The 21,180-nt window shown below is 38.5% G+C and overlaps 1 protein-coding gene across 5 annotated transcripts in view; it reads right to left on the bottom strand.

The window, feature by feature from the left end:
* GRIN2D (glutamate ionotropic receptor NMDA type subunit 2D) overlaps window positions 1-21,180 on the bottom strand; it is an 855,799-nt gene that overhangs the window by 705,763 nt on the left and 128,856 nt on the right. For 3 of the 5 annotated variants that reach the window (XM_056544763.1, XM_056544762.1, XM_056544765.1), the window contains one exon: window positions 16,168-16,247. The exons of the other annotated variants lie outside the window; for them this stretch is intronic. The gene's annotated coding sequence lies outside the window, so the exon portion shown is untranslated. The remainder of the gene's footprint in view (window positions 1-16,167; window positions 16,248-21,180) is intronic. 5 annotated transcript variants of the gene reach the window in all.

Genomic DNA, 21,180 nt, shown 5'->3' with positions numbered 1-21,180 from the left:
AAAACATCAGATGCCTTGATAGTGAATAATGCAGGATACTAACGCTGATATGTTAATTCTTTAAGAATCTTAGAATCGGTCATCCAAAAAGTTTAAGATTGGATGGAGTGCCTATCATGGGTGGCCAGTGAATGGCAGGTGCTCTGCCCAAAACCCTTCGATTTCAAAGACTGCAAGGAGGCAGCTGCCCTGCCTACCCAGCTGCAAAGCAGCATAAATGAAATGAATACTAGTTGTGAATGTATTGAGTGGTTCTAGTTTTTGTTATTTTCATCAACCCTTGGAAAACACCTATGCTGCCGATTATTGATGTGCTCTTGGTACACGTATTGCTTAAAGGTGCACTTTCAATAACCACCAGCTGTCATGTGGTAGACATGTATCTCCCGTGACCTTCCCATGTACATGAACTTTACCAAATATTCATAAGTTCTCTTTGGGGTAGGAGGGTTAGGCTGTAGCCAGACAGCTCTTTCGCTGGCTTATCTCTCGGAGGACAATATAAATGAGAAGTAAAAATCCACCATTTCCAACCCTTTTCTCCACCAACATCATTTATCAGAAAAGATTCAGGAGGCCACCATTTTTATGCTTTTTGCTTAGTGACTTGGGGTTAACAGCCACCATGAAAGCACATCTGCAAGAAGTAATCCTAAAAGGATTTTGGGGTTGTGAATCACATAGTGTGGGGTACCATGGGCACACCAGAGGAACATGTGTTTATTTTATGTTATCTTTTTAAGCATATATCACATCACCAATAAGATCATAATGGTTATTTGTCAATTAACCCATAAAACATAAACCATAGCCGGAAAGGTATTTAGTTCTTCACTGTAGCAGAGCCTGAGTCTGTCAGAAAATCCTCCATCTGAACATAGGATTAAAAACAGAAGCAGAAGTATGAATGTTGGCATCTTTGTGTTGGTTTGTGAGTGATCTGATTAAAAAGACTTTCCAGGGCACAAGTATTGTGGCTGACTGTCACAGGAAAAGCAGGCAATGAGTTGGATTTTTTTTAATGCTAGAAAATATGCAAAGCAATGATGTGAAGCGTATGTCCAGAAGGAATACCGCTATCTCAGCTAGCCCTGTCACATGGAGCACTTTAACTGCTCTTTTTTTGACTGAACTTAAATGAACTGTTGGAGCTAAAAAAGATTTATCGCTCTGTCATATAGTAAAGTTCTATTTATTGCCCATAGAAACCAATCAGAACTCAGCTTTCATTTTAATAGAGCAATCTGAGTTGCGAAAGCTGAGCGATGGTTGCTATGGGCAACAAAGAGAATCTTACTAGAAGACAGTTGGATAAATCTCCACCAATATATTTTAATGATGCTTGAGATTGTACGGTGGCACTGCTACTATTATACCCAACCTTGCGCTGTGGATCATATACACAGGTATCCTAATGTTCAGACTCCTTTCACTCCCAGCGTGTAGTGGTGCACAGCCTAATGAGTAATCCAATAGTCCATAATCATAGAGGGAATGAATGGGTGGCACTTGCTTGTAAAATGTAACACGCTTTTGTGGTGTCCCGGTACAGGACCTTGTCCTGTCCCTTGTCTAAAGTCCCCTCATCTAGAGTCCCTTCATGTCTATAGGGCTCTCCTGCAGGGTTTACCCCTAGTCGCCTCATATAATTGTGTTATTTAATGTACATATTAATTTAATGCATAGGAAATATATGGATAGGACCTTAGTGGTCACGTGATACACCGTTGTAATGTATAAAATGCTTAAGGACCTTTGGAGGTCTTGTGATGTACCCAGAGTTCACTGGGTTCATAACTTACAGGATTGCTGACCAATGAGCTTAGTCCAGCCCCTTATTATATAAAGGGCTGTAGCCACTAAATTCTCTCTCTTAGTCCCGGATTATCAAGCCAAGCACATCTAATCATCTCATCAGCATCATCAATTCAAGCTAGGCCCACAGCCTAAGAACCTGCAGCCACAAAACGGGAGTTACTCAAAGCTCAAACTACTAAATCCTGTGTGACTACTATCAGCTCAAATATTCCAAAATAGTAGCAAAGTGGCTAGCATCAAAAGCTCATTGCTTTCAAGTTTCAGCAAACCTGTGAGGAACCTGTATCCCGGTTCACTCTTGAAAAGACTGTTATGTTCAATACCGTTGCATAAAATCTGCAAGTAAAGTTTCTTCAGTTTACTTCATAAAATCTGCTGTGGACATTCCGTTATTTCTCTCTGCCGTTTGTGGGACGGTTGGCGGTAGGAACATTACTATTGAGGAAACTTCACCCTGGCGTCACGACATTCAAGGGTTAATACCACCAGACCCTACACTATTACCGCAGCACCCTAGACACCATCACTATCCCGCCACCACACTTTTATTTCTTGTGGAGCAGTGGATAACCCGCTGCTCCACAAGATATAAAAGCATGTTGGATTTTACAAGTGAGTGCCGCCCATTCATTCCCTCTATGAATATAGGCAATATATTTTAATGGTGCTTGTACTCGATTACTGTTAGACACAACTGTCCCAATTACCTGAATGGTGAGTGCACAAAAGTGACCACATTCAAGCAAATGGCACTGACTTACCATCTAAAATGTTTCAGTAAACAAATCTGATGTGCATGAATCTGCAGTAGCCCAGGGGGAGTGTGTCAGATAAAGGTGTGTAGACTTTTGGTCCTCACGTGTCACAATCTAGTCACAATGGGTGGGATCTTTCCACCAAACTTCCCACACTCCTCAGGCCTGCACATAGATTAGAGAATTGCACTTAAGAATTATGTTAGTTGCAACTCGCCAGGGCACACCTTATGTAGTGTCTCTGGTCTGGTATAATGGATACTTTTGATGTATTGAAGAAAATAATTGACATAAGAGATTTAGGTGAATGCCCTATTACACAGGCTGATTATCAACTGAATGGGCATTTGTGCTCTTTCTTAATCATTGGCAGATGCAAAAGGATCAGCAATTGGCCAGAGAAGGAGAAAATGCTTGTTCAATGGCTGATTCCATCTTTTGATTTCAATGAGAGAAAACCATGCTACTTAAAGGCCAAAAAAACAAAAAATTTACATACCACTTCTTTTTCAAGCGGCCAAAAAAAAAGCAAGAAAAAAACACAAGGTTCCCATTAAAATACATGGTAGGTGGTTTTCAAGCAGAGAGTGTTTTTTTTTAGGCAAAAACACATGCCCTTAGGCTGTAATAATCACATTCCTCAAGTATAGGCAGGCCAGTTCCTGCAGGTACAAGGAGTCACCACCAACCAGGAAGAAGCAATTAGTGATGAGCGGCATTGCCCATATTAGAATTTGCGATATTTCACGAATATATAGACGAATATTCATCCTATATTCGCGAATTTCGCATAGTCGTTATATTCGCATATTCGCGTATTCGAGGAAGAAAACAGTGAGGGGGTGGGCAACTTTACTATTGGTTACATAGTTAGTATGGTTGAAAAAAGACATACGTCCATCAAGTCCAACCAGGGACTAGGCATGTTGTTGATAACCTCTGACAAGTGTATTTGCATCATTCTAATTGGCCCACAAGTGAAAAGAAGGAATATGCGAATATGCGCATTTGCGAAAATGCTCATTTGCGGAATTAAGGGAAAATTTTTAATTTCGAATATACATCGAATATATTCGCAATATTTGCAAATTTGTGATATTCGCGATAAAAATTTGAAATGCGAATATTCGCGCCCAACACTAGTAGCAATGACAAGGGACTGAAAGCATCGGTGCAGCAACTTTAGGGAATCAGGATAGTCATAACTTTTTTTTTTTTAACCATTCCTAAGGGAATATATAAAAATAAATACCCCCAGATAAAATAAAAAAAATTGCTTGCAAGCACTCCTGCTATTAGGTTAACACAGTTTATGTAAAAAGATATGGTCAGTTTAAGACTATTTTGCACCAAAATGTTACATCAACTTTTTTTCATAACTTAGCATCACGTGCAATGAGTCAGGGTGAGTAGGGCAGGAGACATGAGATAGAGGGTGCTAGGGAAAAGGGCTCCTGGGCTTCCCAGCTGTGGTAGAAGACTTAGAAATAGAAATCAGTGGGTGGAACTCCAATTCTAAGCACACAACTTACACCACTTCTGTCTTGTAATCTAATTAGAAAAAGACATACGTCCATCAAGTCCAACCAGGGACTAGGCATGTTGTTGATAACCTCTGACAAGTGTATGTGTTTCTTTAATATTCAAAAGCATATTGATTTAAAATTTGGACTGATTTTATCTTATAATCTGAAACTCCCCATCTGACAATAGACTTCGACTTCAGGCACTACAGCTTCAGTAATTCTCATGCAGCGCTCACATTTTTATAAATGATAGAATGCAGCCATAGAAACTCTTTATTAGGTAAGCTAAGTATCTATTCTGCTGGTTTGTTTCCACTTAATGCTATGTTTCAGTTACAGTTGGAGATCCTGCAGAGAATTGCGTAGCCTATGAGGTACATAAGACATCAACATAACTAATATCCTATATTTAACCTACTAAATGTGCCATTATTGTGAGTCTACCTTCGTCTCAAGAGGCCCTGCCTTCTCATTTTCCTGCAGTATATACATTAATCTTAAGGTTATTCTTCCCATGAATAATTGCAGCTCCAGACAAAGATATTCATTTATCACTTGCTGTTTCTTTCCGGAGTCCTGCATTATTCCGTTGTGAACTTATCACAGGCAGGTGAGAAAAGCCCGATGACAGGTTAACATTTTTCTAATTAGATTACAAGACAGAAGTGGTGTAAGTTGTGTGCTTAGAATTGGAGTTCCACCCACTGATTTCTATTTCTAAGTCTTCTACCACAGCTGGGAAGCCCAGGAGCCCTTTTCCCTAGCACCCTCTATCTCATGTCTCCTGCCCTACTCACCCTGACTCATTGCACGTGATGCTAAGTTATGAAAAAAAGTAAAAACCATGGACAATGTTGCAGAAATTCTTTAAGTTGGATTTACAGCAGGCTCCCTGCAGAATCACTCACAGGATGTAAAGTCAAGGAAGTCAAGGCAACCTGCTGTAACCTCACAAGCTGGCATGTCGTTCAAGCGAGGTGGCAAAGTTGATTTCACAGCATAACACTTCATACTTAGCATTTACTTTGGATATTTCCTCCCTTTTACTTCTTTTGCAAAATGGAATTTCCTAATAGTTAATAGACTTTATAAAAAAAAAAAATCACTTATTAATTAAAGAAAACAAAAATATTTCCACGAGACTATCTAGAGAAAAAATAAATTTACATCCCGCAATTTAAAATGTCCATTCAGCTATAACTATTTTTAATCATTTCTGGGGTCATAAAACAAGTTCCAAGTTGTACAATAATCTATTATTTAACCAGATGTTTTATATGAACTCCACCAAATGTCCCATCCAATGCCAAATTAGGGACAATCTCTCCTAAATTCCCTGGTTTTCAAGGAGAATATGGTGCTTGAAAGAGTACAGGACAATATATAAGATATATCTGAACATTGTTTAGCATCCTGTAAAATATCTATTTTCTAGGTGGAAAAACCTACACAATAATTATTTTGGAGACTGTTGAACACTGTTTACATGTTAAACACTGTTCACTTATGACTAAGGATGACTCCTCAGAAATGTGTCAAGCTGCTATATTTTTGATTGAGTGTATGTACAACCCTGCTTTTAATGGACAATAGAATCATTTTTATAGATTTCTGGAGCATCTTTTTTTATATAACTCTTCATTGGCATCTGCACCCTTTCCTAGCGCTTCTAGCTAAGCATTTTAGTGGGAAGTTGACTGAAACCAGTTTATATGTAAAGATTCAAGGTAAAGTACAGTATATATCAGGTAAAATACTCTACTATTTAACTGCTGTACACTGTTTGCAAAGAGGCAGAGCTCTTCATCAATATTAATCAAGAGCCATTTTGCTAAGATATATAGATGATATTCAAGGTAGCTGTAGTTGCTGGAAAAAAAAACTTTAGTCACATAGTGGGGAACATATCTAACATAAAACTCTCTAACAATCACACCAAAGAAATAGAAATACAGGATTTTTGTGATAATGTCTCTTTAGCCCATTTACAGTACACACCTATCTCTACTATAGGGTCTGTGGTACAATATATCCTTTTATGATAAAATGATGGTTACACGCAGGTGACACCAGGGGGAACTTACTGCATATAGATTTATACAGCTCTTTATGAGTTCAAAAAACTGTAGAAAACATATGCAGTGGACTCCCACTAGTGGTGACCAAATTATATCATTCAACTCTATGACTGGGAATGGAATCCAAATTTCTTTGCTTAGCACATTTTTCTTCTTTAACTTCTTCTTCCCTCCCCCATTTTCAAGTGTTGCGACCAATCTGAGTTTTTCTGTGGGGCCCCGTGAATTCTGAGCACAGACCTAGATGCTTCAGGGGTACTCCAGCCTTAGACATCTTATCCCTCTTCCAAAGGATAGGGGATAAATGTCTGATTGCGGGGGTCCCGCTGCTGGGGACCCCCGAGATCTCCCTGCAGAACCCACTTGTCATCAACCTCACAGAGCGAAAATTGCTCACAATACAGGGGCCGGAATATCATGATGTCATGGCTCTGCCCCCTCATGACGTCACACCCCACCGTCTCAATGCTAGTATATGGGAGGGGGCATGGTGTCCATCACGCCCCCTCCCATAGGCTTGCATTGAGGGGGTGGGGCGTGACATCACAAGGGGGCAGAGCCTGACGTCACGATAGGGAACCATTAAAAAGCATTGTGCACTGCACTGAAATGCATGATTATACTGTAATTCTCCATTATTTTGTATATTCTCTAAAAGTTCTGGAAGTCCCAGCTCTAAACACCATAGACAGATTTCCAAGAAATAATCTCAAAAAAAAAATCAGTGTAAATATATACTTGTATAGTACACATTAGTAGCAATTATTTAACAATAATCCTTTAAAAGAAAACAAAACGTAAGGTTTGCCTTTGTCTAAGAAGGAATAGAAGCTAAAACAAAGTTGATATATTTGATAACCCTATCTCAAATGAGTCAGGTTCTCTTAAAGGATGGCAGTTCTGCAAGGCGGAGGTTGTGTCTCCATGTGTTAAGCAGTTCACAGTTTCCTTCTGTACAAGAACATACTAAATTAAATTCTGATTCCCAGAATGATTTTCAATTCTCAAATTCTTAGCATCCGGTCACTGCTCTACTCCGGCTGAAATCTAATGACTTATCCTTCAGCTGAGCTTTAAACTTAATCTTCACATTAAACTGCACAACTACAGAAATTTATTACGTTTTGCTAAAGTTAAATATCATAAATTGCTGGGAACCAGGGTGAGACACAAAGTTAACATTATATTATCGGACTGACTATGTTAAAGGACTTTTTCTGGACCTTGATATAGAAGGCCTATCTGTTTGGTAGCACTGCACAGATTAAAACCATATTTTAGACTTTGCATTTGACAGTTTTAAAACCCCTGGTTAAAAAAAAAAATACAGAATCGCTTAACTTGGAGGATGGTCACACCAATTTCTTACTTTGAACTAGATATATAAATCACAGATATGACAAAAACAATAAAGGAAATTTACCATTGGTCTTCAGGCAAATATTTGGTGGTAACTGCACATTTTGTTATGACAGACATATTTATTATTGTTATGTGCTTAACTGATTCATATTTTTTGGGCCACATCTCAAAAAAGTGGGTGTTCCCACCTATTTTTAGTTTTGGATATATGAATCATATATGAATGAATATACATATTTATTGTGTGGACAAAACATTTATGATATTTTATGGCACACCATATACTAAAAGAAAATTTATATTTAAAGGCGTTTTGGATAAAGTTTGGTGAACAAATTTTGGCACACAGACTAAGGAAAAAATAAAAAAATATCTCAGTTAGTCATTTGTTGGTGCTTTTTGGGCTTTCATGAAGGCCATACTTTTTGTCAGGCATGTACTTGCTAAAGATAAATTAATAATATTCAATATCAAGCTGGTTCCAGCATTTTCAAGAAGTGCTAACAGATAGGCTTTGCGGTATGAAGCCAGTCATGGATAAACTTTTAACATTGACATAATAACTTTTCTATTTGATTGATATCCCGACTATTTGCTGCCATTCTATTTAGCTTATATGTCTTGAAGGAAAGCATTGATATTGCTTGTTCTGTGACAAGAGGCATTATTATTCCGAACTAAACACTTTTATTATCACTAAACCTACAGCCGAAAAAACATTTTCAATAGTTAAATCTAATTTTAAAAAATGAGGAAAAAAATGGGTGAAAAAAGAGAAAGGACTGCACCGTGTGATAGAGGATAACCCAGGAAGCACCCTGAGATGGTAGGACTCTCACCTATTAATCCTCTTGGACTGTTTGAATATCAAACAATCCTGGGGTTGGCAAGCATGGCAGAGCTGCAAGCTGCCAATACCTGGACTGGTATGATCTGCAGGAACCCATATTGGGCAATGGAGAAGGTGAGAAAAAGGTACTGGAAATGGTGCTGCTCCATTTCCAGTGCTTTTTTCTCACTTTCTCCAATTAAAAAAATGGCTGGTAATTCTGATAAATTTTTGGGGGGTTAAAAAAATTACTTAGATGCCAAGGTCAACACCAACGTGATCAAGGGGTGCCAAAGCTGTTGGCAAGGCAGTAAGGGTCCTAAAAAAGGCCCATGTAATGGCCAAATGTATCTGCCTATTAGGTCCTGCCTATGGCAGGCAATAATACACTGCACTGCAAGAATACTGCAGGGTATTATATGTTTGATCAAAAGATCGAAAGATCTCATAGAGAGGCTAAAGTAAACATATAAATAAAAGTAATTGAATAAAGTATTTGACAAAAAGATTTAATGTAAAAATCTATTAAATAATTTTACCCCTTAATAATCCTCATATAGTATATAAATACTGAAACAAAGACAAACATTGCTTTATTTCTAACCAACTTCACAGTAACATAAAATGTATACTATCCCCTCATTTTTCTCCCCCATGAAGCAGTTTTTGTGGAGTTAAAAAATAAATAAATGTGTGTGTATAGGCCTTTTTCATTTGCTTCACTGCATTTTTTTTAAGTTACTCAAGGATTTCTATTGAAAAATAGAGGGAAAATCTGCAAGGAAAAAGTTCATGTACAGGCACATATGTTTTTTTCTGGCATGTTTCTCTTACCTAAAAAAAGTAATGATTTCTTGAAAGAAAATCACCCACCAAACCCAGAGCATGCTACTTTAAAAAACTGCTACGGAGTCTAAAAGCTGCACTAAAGGGTTGAAAGATGGGTCCCCCAAGGGAATTATCAGACCATGGCAGTGAAACCTGAACACATTGCTAATGTACAAAGCCAAACAATTTTGTTTCTAATCTCTTACTAACTCTATAGCACTGAAGCATTAAAAAATTAACATTTTGCATAAAGAATTCTAACATTTCTAACATACAGAATCACCAATATATTTTTTTAATTAAGTCTATCGATCAGTGCTCAATATTGTATATCAAAAAATGGTAAATTTTTTTCAGTAGTATTCCTTTATTTCCATGTGGATTACAACTTATAAAAATTTAAACAAGAATGGGAAGAAAAGCTTCACTTGGAGCTATTGATTGGAGACAATTGATAGAGGATGAAGAAATGAACATCTATAAGGGGCAGCTGTTTAATATGGAGAGAGTGTAGAAAGCTCAGCGCGTCTAAGCAAGGAATTACTTTTTCATGTGCTCAATCACCACTAGCACTGTAAAACAAGCAAGTGACGGGCCAGCTCACCTAAATTACTACTGTATGGCCTTGGTTTTTACATTCACAGCTGCATTTAGCCTGGGCATGATATATAGTGCAATAGCTGTGAACAAGATACAAGTGGATGCAACATTTTGCGGTTCCCTTAGACACTGTAAAAGTCTTGGAAACTGGAATTGTTAAAAAAGAGATTCGAGAAAAACATTTCTGAATAGCAAAATACTCAGTACTAACATTTTTGCTGCAGCATTTATGGCTATATGAAGTGTGGTGAGGATGCATGAGTCCTCCACATCAATGTAAAGCAGCCTCCCAGTTCATGGATGGAAAATTTCCTTTTCCAGCAATAGCCCCTCTGATTCACCAGGTCTCACTGAGCACCACATCAACAGGTTTAAAGGAGTACTCCACTGGCCAGCATTTGGAACTAAATTTTCCGAACGCTGTTTTCACACTGCGAAAGTTGCCACGCCCCGTGCAACATCATGGCCACGCCCCTCAATGCAACTCTATGGGAGGGGGCATGATGGCCCTCCCATAGACTTACATTGAGGGGCATGTTCATGACATCCCGAGGGGCGTGGCTGACCCCCGAAGCACACATAAAATGGCCAGTGGAGTACTTCTTTAACTGTAAGGATCAAAGCCTGGCCCCTGAGAGTTGCAGCAGTTGCTCCCACTTCTCAGCATGTTAATGCTCTGTGACAGTTATACCCATGACGGAGTGTTAACTAACTTCTCGCTATGACGTGTCTACATGTTATGACGTGTTTACAAAGGATTAATGGACGTAATAGAGAATGCTCTCTCACTTAGAACTTAGAATCTCTCTTAATGAGCAAGAATAGATATCTGCTTACAAAAAGTGTCCATTGCTTTGGCAGACTGGGCCCATCAATTTGCATTGCTAATAAGTTATATTACTTTTCACCCGATATCTGAGAGTTTCTGAATAAACAACTTATAGTGGCCAGCTTCAATCTGAAAATAGATTATTGTCATGAGATAATCCCTTTAGCCTAAATGTACATAATATAATATATCATATATTCTAAAAATAATTACTAAAAATATATTAAATGGGCACTCAAAATATCCACCCACTTCTGAGAAACGATAAGGCTAACCAGGACCCACAAAGTTAATCTACCCTTGGTGAGGATATATATATATAAAAAAAAAAATACCAACTAGAATACACCAATGAGGCTAAGATAAAACTTAACTTTTACTTAAATCATTAAATAACAACGGGTGTGGTACACAAAGTTAACAAAAAAAGTAAGGAAAGGGATAAGGGGTACAGGTGAAACCCTAACCTAAAGTCCCTAATACAAAGATTCTCCTATTTTCTAGGTGTGGACTGGGGAAAGGGATGAATAACACAAATACAGTACAATTCAATGCAACATAAGTGTATAACCTCTCTTGCCAACGCGTTTCACCCCTAGCATCACAAAGGCTCATCAGGGATAAGAGGAAATCACTGTGTAATAGATAAAAATAGATATAGTGTACAGTAAAAATAATACTGTTTCAAATATTATGTTGCATCATGGTAGAAAAATACACAAATAGAACAAGTAGATAGGTGTCTCAAAACAAGAGATGAAAAGGAGTCTGTGTCAGTCAAGGTCAGATGTATGTCACATGCATAAGAAAGAAAGTGAAGCACTATTTTTAAGCAGTACAATGTTATCCAATTATAACATTCTCTACATAGTTAAAGTATATGGATAAGTATTTGACCATTAAATCAGGCTTATAGTTGTAGATGAGCTTCACTAATACATAATAGAGTACAGTCACACTGTAGAGAAAAAAAGGGTATATATATATATATATATATATATATATATATATATATATATATATATATATAATTTAAAGTTGGAAAAGTCACATTAATCCAACATAAAAAGTATAGAAAGTTACTGCTCACCCTTATTTTGGTTGGATAAGGGATAGAGGCGTGGCATCGAACAGAAATTGGGACCTGAGCAGTGATAGTGCCTCCTGGATTTGGAGGGTCCCAAAATCCTGCAAGGATAAGTACCAAAATAATAATTGAATCAGTACTGATGTGGGCGATAAGCAGAGGCCCAGAATCAAGAAATACTGCCGCTCACCTAATTATATTGTAAGTAGAAGGCCAAGTGTTAGATGGCATAGACCAGGACCGTCCCATTGCCAGACCCTATACAGGGAGTCAATGTCCCATCAGGGCATGCTGTAAATATAAAAACTAAGTAAGGACTGCCCTAATGTAAGGGAGATAACTAAATAAATGCAGTTATAAGTGCCATATTAATGCAGAAGATACAGACCTGATGTTCTGTGTAAGCCACGAGGACGCAGTCTAGTAAATAGAATCGTCCCTCGGCTTATTTTATTTCATTTTTCATCAATGGGCAATTATGAGTTCAATTCACTGTGGAATGTGTTCCATTTATATTTAGATCAACCATTGTTGCACTTCTTCTTATCATGTGACTTTACATCACATGATTTGTCAGCAATCCACGTCACATCCCTCTGTACTGAGGCCGCTGCGCCTTTGCTGTGCGGCGATCCGAGACAGGACGTGACATTACTGGGGAACGCAGGTTGTGTTCCATAGTACCGGAAGTGACGCGTCTTAACGCCGTCCCTGCACATATAAGTCACGGGACACTTCTATTTATTAGACTGTGTCCTCATGGCTTACACGGAACATCAGGTCTGTAACTTCTGCATTATTATGGCACTTAAAACTGCATTTATTTAGTTATCTCCATTACCTTAGGGCAGTCCTTACTTAGTTTTTATATTTACAGCATGCCCTGATGGGACATTGACTCCCTGTATAGGGTCTGGCATTGGGACGGTCCTGGTCTATGCCATCTACCACTTGGCCTTCTACTTACAATATAATTAGGTGAGCGGCGGTATTTCTTGATTCTGGGCCTCTTCCTATTGCCCACATGAGTACTGATTCTATTATTATTTTGATACTTATTCCTGCAGGATTTTGGGACCGTCCAAATCCAGGAGGCCCTATCACTGCTCAGGTCCCGATTCTTTGAAGGATCTGTTCGATGCCACTCGCCGCTTAGCTATCTTTGTGCATTATCACTAGGTAAGCTATCTCAGTTACTAGCAAGGGGTCTCTTGATTGGTGTATTCTAGCTGGTATTTTTTAAATATATATATTTTTTTATTAAATTGGCACAGTCAGAAGCAAAAACTTTTTACATGTTTTACATTTTGGCAGAACTTTAACCTTTCTAATATACTTCATAAAAATGCATTTCTTTTTTAAAGAAATCATGGCTTAAAAAAAGACCACTAGGGATCTCTATACCATCTAGAACATAACCCTGTCTAGCTGCAGCATCATCTTTGTCCCAGATGAAGCACAGGCAGGTACAAAGTCCAGTAAGTGAGGGTGGGACTAGCACTCCTCTGTGTTCACTCCTGTCCTATCACACTCCTGTCTGAAAACAGAGAGGAGGAGGTTACAGAGCAGCCTGCAGTGATTGGAATGAAGAGCCTCAGCACGGCAGACTCAGTGAGATGGACATTCCCCTTCCGGAGCAGTGGGTGTCAGAATAAGTGAGCAGCAGAACAGAGAAATAGACATATAAAAAGACAAGTAAAGAATGTGTATGAGCTAGTGAATAACATGTATAAGTATAATTTTTAACCCCTTAAGGACTATGGGCGTACTGGTACTCCCTGATGCCCTGATACTTAAGGACCAAGGGCGTACCTGTACCGGGATGCCTGCAGAAATCATTCAGATCGTCGATTTGCAGCGATTCCAGGTCAATTGGGTCACCAGTGACTCAGTAATCCGGAGAAAAGGGTGATTGGTGCAGTCCGAGTCAGCACCAATCCTTGCCCAGCAGGAGTGAGGTGGCATCGATGCTACCTCACAATCAATCTGATTAGTCGTCCGGACCGGCCGACCTATCCCCTGTCCTGCTGGGCAGCATCGGTGGGGCATCGGCGGTGGAGGGAGGGGTGATCGCCAGTGGGGGGGGAGTGGTGAGGCTTACCCGGGGTCCAGTGTAGCAGCAGTCCCAAGCGGCGGTGGCGTGGTCCCCAGCGGTGGCGGTCCCGTCAGTCTTCGGCAGAGGGATCTAACAGCAGGAGGTAAGCGCTGTTTGCCTCCTGCTGTTGCCTAGCAACAACTCCCAGCATGCACAGCCAAATGGCATGCTGGGAGTTGTAGTTTTGCAACAGCTGGAGGCATAATTTCAACTCCCAGCATGCCATTTGGCTGTCTGGGCATGCTGGGAGTTGTAGTTATGAAAAATTACAAACTACAACTCCCACCATGCATGCACAGCCAAAGGCATGCTGGGAGCTGCAGTAGTGTGCATCAAGCTGTTGCAAAACTACAATGCTCAGCATGCCCTTTGGCTGTCAGTAGATGCTGAGTGTTGTAGTTTTGCAACAGCTGAAAGCACACTGGTTGCGAAACAGTGAGTTAAGTAACAAACTCTCAGTGTTTTGGAACCAGTGTGCCTCCAGCTGTTGCATAACTACAACCCCCAGCATTCACGGAAAGCCAAAGGGCATGCTGGGAGTTGTAGTTTTTGAAGCTGGAGGTTTGCCCCTCCCCCAAGTGACTGTACAGGGAGCATTCAAACGGGCAAGGGTTTACAGTGAGTTTTTCACTACAAGTTTGAGATGCAGCAAATTTTCCACTGCAGCTCAAACTCCCAGCGGAAAACTTTCTGTGAACCCCCGCCTGTGTGAATGTACCCTAAAAACACTAAGCTACATTACACTAGCACATAATAAAAAGTAAAAAACACTACATATACACATACCCACCTCCCTAATAAAAATGAAAATGGGTCTACTAGAACATGCAAGTGTAAAAAATGAAGATTTAGAATTTTCTTTCATTTTACTGCTATTCCTGTGAAACATCTAAAGGGTTAACACACTTACTGAATGTAATTTTAAATACTTTGAATACTTTGAGGGGTGCAGTTTTTATAATGGGGTCATTTATATATTTATAATATGAAGGCCCTTCAAATCCACTTCAAAACTGAACTGGTCCCTGAAAAATTCCGACTTTGAAAATTTTGTGAAAAATTTCAACATTCCTGCTGAACTTCGAAGCCCTCTGATGTCTTCCAAAAGTAAAAACATATTAACTTTATTATGTAAACATAAAGTAGACATATTGTATATGTGAATCAATATATAATTTATTTGGAATGTCTATTTTCCTTACAAGCAGAGAGCTTCAAAGTTAGAAAAATGCAAAATTTTCAAATTTTTCATGAAATTTTCAAATTTTTCATGAAATTTTCAAATTTTTCACCAAAAAATTATGCAAGTATCGGCAAAAATTTTCCACTATGTTAAAGTAGAATATGTCATGAAAAAATAATCTCGGAATCAAATTCATAAGTAAAAGCATCCCAAAGTTATTAATGCTTAAAGTGACAGTGGTCAGATTTGCAAAAAACGCTCTGGTCCTGAAGGTGAAAATGAGCTGGGTCCTTGAGGGGTTAAATATAAAAAAAATTACTGAACATCTAGCCAGACAGTGAAATATGACCTTTATATAGTTTATCTAGAAAACTACTCAAATAATGCATTCTAGGGATTTTTATGATAATTATCCCTAGATAGATGATTCAGTATGAAATTTAGTAATGCAAGAAGCCATCTTGAAAATATTATTTTAAGCCTTTGTATTATAATTCTATTTTATGTCCCTCCTGCTGTAGTCATTCTGTTTAATTAGATGTTAATTAAATTTCATTAATGGCATTAAATATCCATATAACGGCACATGGTAACACTATTGTGTAATGATTGTTTTCACAAAAGACCACAAATGTCGCCCTTTCTAAACTGATGAGATTGTGTGACTTGAATATCATCTCCTTTCTTTGTCATGCTAGGTGAAAACGTACATGAGTCACACAGAGGGAAATGGAGTCTATAATATCCGAAGATTAGATTTTGCTATTATACTAATCATAGGGATTCATTAATAACATAACAATTGTTTTAACATTGACATCTAAATCTTACGATGTTATTGGAGAATAATGGCTAATGTATAAGAGTCTTTACATACTTTACTCTGTGCACGTCCAACAGAGGTCAAACTGCTAACAACAAATTGCATAATGATATTCAGGAAGATCTCAGCAAACATTTCAATTTGTAGGGTTTTTATCCATTTAAGCATAGATGTTTCTCTAGACAATTCTCTTGCTGATTTTTTCAGCTTGTACGGCAAATCCATGGATAAGAACAAAATAGAAAATAAATAAGACTTTACCATGCATAATGCCTGTCCAGGTTTTTCTTTGCTTTACATTATTTATTAAATTATATACTGTATATATGAACTTGTAAAATATTCCCTACTTACCCCTTTCCTTTCCCTTCCTCTCCAAATAGTTTTGTGTGATTTATTTGTGGAAAGTTATGTCTGTGTTTAAATATTCTGTACTGCAAAGAGACAATAAAATATGCAGATAAGAAAACAGAATTGTAACTTGTAAATTAGTTATTGTCTAGAAGTTTCCAAACAGAATCCATTAAATCTAATCTTTACCACTGACAACTCAGTTTTACCCAGGGATTTAACCATCCTGAATTACACATTTAGCCTAAAACAAAAGCAAAATCATGTATCGGTAGGAAGTCTATATGAACATATTTCTATTTTATAGTTACAAAGAAAGATTTACTTGGATTCTACAGTAAATTAAAAAGATCTTAACATTCAATCTTAATACCAATCAAAGCATTTATCACATCACTGCCCAAAAAAAGTAACTATTCAATGTGGTCAACCTGACATCTTGATTTTATCAAATTGCCTCATGTTGCAACCAGGGCCTGGTCTAGAAATAGCACACACACACACACACACACACACACACACACATTCCCATAGTCATATTCTGGTGTGCTTTAAAAAAAAAAAAAATTTGTATATATATATATATATATATATATATATATATATATATATATATATATACACATATATTCAAAATAAGCACATAAAAAAGTCAAGGCCTATAAAACAGCCTCTACATAGGTCAAAAGACCAGAAAATTGGTTTACTAGAGTACCAGAGATTCTTTCAATAGGCCCATCTGTGACACAATAATGGATTACAAAGATCCAGTAGAATACAACCACATCTGAAGCTAACTTTTGAACCAATCAATGGCCATGAAGGCATATTTCTTAGGGATTCATAAAAAAAAATAATCATGTCAATCTTGACATGTCCCATTGTACAATGTTAAAGTTAACAATAAAGTTGGAATTGTGCATGTTCTATATTTGTGAGAATGGGTTTATTTCCTCAGAAGGCTTAGTCAGACACATGTACAGTACATAAACATACTTGCAAGGCACTTTTCAGAGAGGAAACAAGTATCCGGACTTAGGAGTCCAACTACGTTTAGTTTAGAAAAAAGACGGCTAAGGGGGTGACCAAATAACTTTGTGTAAATATATTATGTCTACACCAGCGATGGGGGTTCTTTATTTTAAGAGCAGTGTGAACATGGAACTTTTTTCCGGAGGAGGTGGTCATGGTGAACTCAATAAAATAGTTCAAAAGGGGCCTGGACACATTTCTATAGAGTAATAACATTACAGGTTATGAATATTTGATTTATAGAGTTAGATTATTTCTCATTGCCATATTTGAAGCAACAAAGGAATTCCCCACCCTACCTCCCTGGTATGGGGCAATTGGCATCAGCCTCATAAGGGTTTTTTCACATTATGGACAGATGGACTCTTTCAACCTTATAAACTATGTTCCTATCACCGGGCCCCCTTAAAAGCAAAAATAAAATATACATTTTGTTCTTTATGAGTAGTCAGAACAGTCAGGGTATGGACAGATAATGAAAATTACAGATCACATTATTAAAAATCTGATCTGTAACCCAATTTACATCATTTTGGTTTGCATCACTTTGGGAATTAGTAGACTATTTTAAAGAAGATGATGACCCCTGGATCATTCTTATTATTTTCAACAATGTTAAAAGATAACCGCAGGTCATTGTTATATATAGAACTATAAGGGATTTCTGCTCAAAGAAAGAAAGAACTGGGGTAACCCTTGACTATTTAACACTCTGATCCAAAGACAATTTGGGAATGTCTCAATCTACAGTCAACCTCTGGTGAATCTAAAATTGTTTGCACTTCACATTTTGCTGCAGATGACCTTATTTACTACCAGCCTTGGACAAAGAAAATCATTTACCTAATCTCTCTCTAATGAAAATCTGTGCAGTAAAAAAGGAGACATTATATCCATAGAAACTTTTAAGAGTTTTGTTATTATTTTGTTAAAGTGTATCTCCAATTGGAAAAAAAAATATTGTAGTGCAGGAGTGTGCACTATAATAATTTTTCAAAATCACTTTACCTTTAATTTTCCAGTTAAATCACTGCACAAAATCAGCTGTGACCAATGCTGTTGGGTGCTCATATCTATCAGGAGCACCTTGGAGTGTATTCATAGCACCCATCTCCAGTAGGGGATCGAGCAGTGTAGCATCACATTACTCTGCACTGTGTTAATTCTTGCACTATAGTCACTTACATTCTGCTAACCATATCGGTGCTTGATTTTGTTTGTCTATTTTGAGTCCCTTTAACCACCATTCATCCTTAGACTCTAGTAGTCAGAACAGATGTTTTTGTCCATAATGTTGTAATATCACAGTTTGCCTAAAATGCAGCGCCACTTCATTTTTGCAAACACAACAACTTTCACAGCAGTGAATAATGTAGTCATATTACATCAATAAGAATTAAACATTCATGTGGCCTAGTCACCGGAAACCGGATCAAGAGAAAACAGTGGTCAGTAAGTCAGTCAGTAAGCATACTAGAAATATTTTTTCCTATTTTCTATAAAAACTGAAATTATACAAAAATGCATTAATATGTTTAAAGGGTTACTCCACCCATAGACACGTATCCCCTATCCAAAGGATAGGGGATAAGATGTCTGATTGTGGGGTTCCCGCTGCTGGGCAGACATCTTCTGCCTCTACAGTAAAGGATAGGGGTTAAGATATCTAGGGGTGGAATACCACTTTAAGTTATTACATATTACATTTAAATTACATATATATTACAACTAAAACTATTTAAATTAAATGCAAGACATGATTATAGTTTGTAACAGGAATTATAATTTCCAATTTCAGGAGTCAGCCTTGTAATTTTGAGACATACACAATAAAGCACCTAATAATAAGACTGACGGCTCCGGACACAGCATTGTAATTACCTGTGAAATGTTCCATTTTATCAGTAAAAACATAGCAATTATCAGATTCTAGTTTACCACTTTGAGGTCACTGTGTAGATATTACAAAATGGAGTCTACACTATTAGCTATCACAATATTCAGTTCTTTATCAGAATAAACTACTTTTCAAAGTATGGCACTGCCACTTCCCAAATATGAATCGTAGTCCAATATATCTAAGGTCCCACAAGGGCTCTGGCAGAGTTGGCAACAAAGCCAGTCACACATAATATAACACAGTCATATAAATCCCTCGACAAACACCAAATGAGCAAGAAGTGACACAGGTCACAGTCACAAAATGAAGAACGGCTCTTGCTTCAATACAAAACATTACAATTTAAAATGTAACTTCAATCAACTTTGCATAAATAAACAAGTGAGTAAGAAAAACTTAATTTAGCATTTTTAAGGATCCCATGTGCTCACACAGGACAGCTAATCCTGAAAAGTTACCTGAAATGTTAGTTACACTTTATATGGTACAAACAATCAAAAAGGTAAAGCCGTGTTATAGGGGATAAGATGTTAGATCGCAGGGATCCCGCCTCTGGGGACCCCCACGATTGCCGGCGCTGCACCCCGATCATCCGTGCATGGAGTGAACTCCACTCCATGCTGGATTACTGGCGACCACAGCCACCATGCCCCTTCCATTCAGGTCTATGGGAGGAGGCGTGAGGGCTATGTACTAGCTGTCACGCTCCGTCCCATCGACATGAATGGGGAGGGCGTGATGTCACGAACACAGTAGCTCCATGCTTCCGTGTTCTGGACGCTGCTGCTGCAGGCCCGGAGATCGCGGGGGTCCCTAGTGGCAGGACCCCTGTGATCTAACATCTCATTCCCTATCCTTTTGATAGGGGATAAGATGTTTTGCGCTGGAGTACCCCTTTAAGTCTTATGTATTGCCTAGATTTTTTGTTTTACTGATCAGAGCCAGATGAGCATGAAACATGTCCTTTTTCATCGGTCCCTATTGCAGCAGAGCGCTGATCTGAACTCTATCTGTATGTTCTTTTTCTAATCTATTTAATTTTTTGTGTGGTGTCCCGGTACCGTATTTCATACCATACTTTGTGGTGAGGTCCCCAAAGTCAGAGTTCCTAGGAACAGTGGGGGTCCTCTTCTTTAATTAACCCCTCGTCACCCCTCAGTTAGCTAAAATTCGTGTAATTAAAAGTGTAAATATGTATATTCAGGATGCCTACCTTGTTAGTGTCGCGGGACCTGCAGGCCATGTGACTTGGTTCACAGAACTCTATGGTTTGCTAAAGGACCTTTGGTGGTTCTAGTCAGGTGATCACCCATAATCCTATGTAACAGTGAGTGACAGCTGACGTGGACCAATCTAAAACGGTTCAGTCCCTTCCCATATAAGGGAGCTGCAGCCATTAATCTCTCTCTTGGGTTGTTGACTCTGGATGAGGTAGGACCTCCGCAACTTCCAAAGACAATTACTAGGCCTAAGCCTTGCGGCCTCAGCCTACGCTAAAGACTGTGAGTTCTTATCATTCCCCACTATCTCCGCAAGACCACTGGACCTAAACCTACCCCTAAATCCAGTGGATCTATGCTACAAAATCCTCCGAAACTAAAGAGAACTTACCGGTCCCAGCCAACTGTCAGTCATTCCCGTGCTGTTTATAGACTCTGTCATCTGGACTGTTACTGTTACTGCATGTACAGGAAATCTTCAGTAAAGTTTCTACAAGTTTTTCAGTTCAGCACCGGTTGTGGACAATCCATTATTCTACACTCACCTATCGCTCTTGAGAAGGGTGGCGATAGGCCCAGCATTACCTCAGAGTTTTAACCCTCACCCTAGTGTCACGAGTGACAAGGGTTAAAATAACCCCTCATATACTACAGCAACACTCCAGCTACCCTACACCCCCCCAAGGCATACCACATTTGTACATGTATTATGGAGGAAGCCAATTTACCTGAGCCGTTTTTTACTGCACTCAGTGATATTGTATACAGCATCCCCCATGGACATGGGCAACAATAGACTGAAGCTGTCCCATTCACATCATTGGGGACGGTGTCTAGGTATGCTCATGCTTTGTAGATGTTACT

Source organism: Hyla sarda, chromosome 10 (assembly GCF_029499605.1).
Source record: "Hyla sarda isolate aHylSar1 chromosome 10, aHylSar1.hap1, whole genome shotgun sequence".
NCBI classification, from domain to species: Eukaryota; Metazoa; Chordata; class Amphibia; order Anura; family Hylidae; genus Hyla; species Hyla sarda.
The sequence above is the reverse complement of the archived record's forward strand: the minus strand, read 5'-3'. Positions and strand labels throughout refer to the sequence as shown.